Here is a 3,820-nt window from a genome sequence, read left to right on the forward strand (position 1 = left end):
GCTACAGCTGTCCTAGGGCTGGTGTGAAATATCTGTGAGTGACATGACAGGTAAGAGCATCCAGGATAGAGGAGAATTACCCTGGCCCATTTTCCTCTGATTGCTGAAACTCAGTTGCTCACTAGGAGGAAACCACAGAAATGGGCACGTTTTACAGTGTTGTGTATTAGAAACCTACATAAATGGGCACGTTGTGTAAGCTTTGCTCTGAGAGCCATTATTGTCACTGCCAATATGTCTTAGAAGCCGGGACAACCCTGGAATGATGGCAGATGATGATTCAAGGCATGACAGCGAGGGGCTCAGGAGGGAGCCTGCTTCTGAGAGCTGATGGCAGGAATAACTTCCAAAACACGCGGCAGGCTGCAATAACAGCGTGTCCCAAGGGCACACGGTGCAGGGAAAGAAAGGGAGAATGGCTGCGAGCTTCCTGCCTGGAGCAAGCCCCGGCACAGTGGCTCTGGCAGCGATGCCTATTGCTCAGTAACTCTTGGTCGCTGATGGATTTCAGCGGTCCCCCTGGGAACTGCCAAGAGGTTTTCCAGCAGAGGCTGGCACCGGGATCTTTCGGCGGCAGTGCAGTGTGGCTGGCATTTAGAAGCACAAATGGTCCAAGAAGATTCCTTGCTGTTCACTCCCCATGACATGGCGCAAGCCCCGAGGTTCTTTTCCAAACAGGATGGAGCATTTCCAAGCTATTTAAATCTAGTGGAAAACCTCTCTGCCCTGATTCTCCTGCTCAAATGCCTCTCTGAGGGTATGCAGGCAGCAAACCACAACCGGAGGGGACCACTGGGGGTAAGGAGAGAAAAATGAAATGTTTTGCAGGCTGTGGTGCAGGGAGGCTCTGCCAAAACTGCCTTAGCTTGGGTACCTGTCCCCGCCCAGGACGGGGCACCTCCTGCAGGACCCGGCTCCAAGCTGGGCTCTGGGAGGAGCCGGGAGATGCGGGTGGCAGCTGGGGGGAATTTCCAAGCTCAGGCTGTGTGGTCTCGATGCCTGCCAAGGCAGGTGAGTGCGGAGGTGCTGAAGTACAGCGTGCCCATCAATCCACATCGGTCACACGATCCCCGAGTGCCTCGTTCAGCGGAGCATCCTGTCCCCAGAGGGTGCATCCTGTGATACCTGAGCAGCAGAGAAAGAACAGCCTGCCCCAGTTGCAGCCAATTCAAAAGAAAAATGAGATACCAGCTGCCAACTGGAACATAACTCTTTTGTATGCATCTTTATATATGTCTCATCTCTTACCCTTCATGCAAGAAGCTTTAAAAATATTTATGGATAATACGTGCCGATCCTTCCAACACAGCTATGTTACTGCTGAGGCCTTGCTATGGCCACACATCTTTGGTATCAGCAGCATTTTGCTTTATTATTATCTCTGAGCAACTATGTCTTCTTATCCATTTTCCCTCCTGTGTTTTTGTTTCTTTTTCTAATTATTTCCTGGTTTTATACTGGAGGTGAAAAGCTGAATGTCTGTTCAATCTCCAGTACCAGAATAAAATACCTATCAATGCAAACAAAGGAGAAGTAAGTTCCAGGGGTTTTTTCACCATCCTTGCAAAAAGCAAGACTACAGTAATTTTTAGAAATTTCCTGCTGGATTTTGGAGAATTTTTTTAGTATTTGAACCAACCAACACAAAAGCCATTCTTATGCAATACTTAAGGAGGTATTTCACTCAAGTTCTGAACACTGTTGGAATGTTTTCAAAGGAAAAAATGAAGGAAAGTCCACTATTAACAGGCAGTTAGAGAAATTTTCAGATTACTTTCAGTTTCTTACTTATCTTGGCACGCCATTAAAATAATTGCACTTGCTGTAGTACCAGAGAGATTGATTAGACTGAAAACTTTATTGTTAGCCTCTTTAACATTATATTTACCCCTTTTGGCAGCTTTTGATTCAGAGTGAGGCACTAAGAATAAAAAATGGAAAGTAATGTCTCTGAAGAAGCTTCCATTTTAGTAGCTTTAGTTAAATCACTATAAAGGGGAGCTCTGGTTTAGTCTCGTTTTCTTGGGATTAAAGACTTTTAATTATTGCTTGCAATCAAGCTTTCTAGCCTTGCGTGAAGCAACACATTAAAGCTGGGATTTTAAAAGAGCCTAAGGAAAACATTTATCATTAAAATTCAATGGCACTGGCAGCTTAGCTCCCTGCCTCCTTTGAACATCTCGGGGTTTCCTTTTAATAAAGTAACATCTGTGAAATTTAGAAAATAATATTAATTTTCACCCCCTCTGGATTTTTAATGGCTCTATTGACCCAATGCAAGCCCATCCTCCACTCCTGCAAGCCCTTCCTGCACATTTCCTGGGAGCAGTTTTTAATCCCAGCATTGTTTTTTATAGGAATACGATATTTCTTCAAAGTAGGGAACTTTCAGGGCCAGAGTGAGTGTATTCTCTAAGCATTCTCTAAGCATTCTCTATTCCTGTGCCAAGAAGATGAGCACCAGCTCTGGTCATGGACCAGCTGAGGGAGTGGCTGCAGAGCATCCCTGAAATGTCTGATCCAGAATGAGGCCAAGGTGGAGTCTGTGCACGTGTGTCTGAGAGTGAGTGAGTCTGGAGGGCCTGACCTGTGTTTGTGCTAAAGTCTTAACTGATAATGATAATTTTACAGTCTAGGAAATCACCCTGGTACTCACCCTGGTACTTTGGGAGCAGAGGCTCCCAAAAGCAAACCAGCACAGTCTGCTGCTGAACTGAGACCAGTCCCTAAGTCTGTGCCCTGCCAGCCCCACCAAATACCCTTAGACAAAGCTCCTGCACTAAAAGTGGCATTTATCTTTAATTCTTTCTCCTTCCCGAGTTTCCACTGTATTCCCATTACGGACAGAAAATTGGCAACTGCTCAGATTAAACACCAGAGTGAATTTGCTTGGCTCCAAGGAAGACATTTCTGTGTCGAAAGGTAAATTATGTTGCTGTTTTTCCACCTGTTAATGTGCAGATTATATAATAGAGATACTTTTCAATTTATTTTTTTCTTCTTCAGATTGCAATGACGTTGAAGATTTGACCTTCACAGCTTCTTCTTTGCTTCATAGAATAATGCCAATGCTTTTGTCAAAAAGGTCAAAAAGTAGTATTTGAAACCATAAGGATTTTGCTTGCTGCTTACAGAGATTATTTTAGTGGTAAATCTTACAGAAACTTTAGTCCAAAGCCATTTTTTAGGTTTAAATCTTTGGCAATACAAGAGCTCAATCCTAAAATTTAGATGGTTGTGGGTAACGCTGTTGGAAATGCAGATGTGTGGGTCCCAATTTGTGTGTGTTTTGGGATGTCTTGATTTCAGGGTAGCCAGGCTGTAACATCTTTTGAACTCCCAACTTCCTGGGATGGTGTAGTCAGGACATTCGAAGAGCAGTCCCAAGACATAATGAAAGGGCGAGTACAAGTGGTGAGAGCCCCAAATGAATGGGCTTAACTTGGAAGTTGAACAGAGGCTGAGCTCTAACCAGTGATGATTTCCTGCAAAGGACTCCAGCTACACACACATCAGCAGCAGAGATGGCACACAGGAGCCCACTGAAGCAGCTGGGCTTTGTATTTTCTGATTGCTATTGAATATGCAATGGGAATTTCTCGTTACTTTTTAATCTTTCCTTAAACAAAGTCATAGTTCTTCCACAGTCACCTCGGAGACAGGGAGAGAAATATTTTCCTAACAATTACTGCAGTCAGCTTAGCTGGGCATTTGAAAGTACCAGACATTTTAAAACATACAACATCAGTAATCTTTAAAAATACTTTATTTTAAAAATATTATTTGGGAAAAAAAGGCCTTGCTCCCTTTATTCAGCAGG

General features: G+C 43.9%; 1 long non-coding RNA gene across 1 annotated transcript; it reads left to right on the forward strand.

Annotated features, from left to right (window-relative positions):
• Positions 1 to 525: 525 nt before the first annotated feature.
• On the forward strand, positions 526 to 3,814 carry LOC108447110. Its single transcript, XR_001862509.1, has 3 exons — positions 526 to 798; positions 2,821 to 2,922; positions 3,007 to 3,814. It is a non-coding gene; the product is annotated as an uncharacterized LOC108447110 (long non-coding RNA).
• The last annotated feature ends 6 nt before the right edge of the window (positions 3,815 to 3,820 follow it).

Source organism: Corvus brachyrhynchos, unplaced genomic scaffold (assembly GCF_000691975.1).
Source record: "Corvus brachyrhynchos isolate BGI_N302 unplaced genomic scaffold, ASM69197v1 scaffold10, whole genome shotgun sequence".
NCBI lineage: Eukaryota > Metazoa > Chordata > Aves > Passeriformes > Corvidae > Corvus > Corvus brachyrhynchos.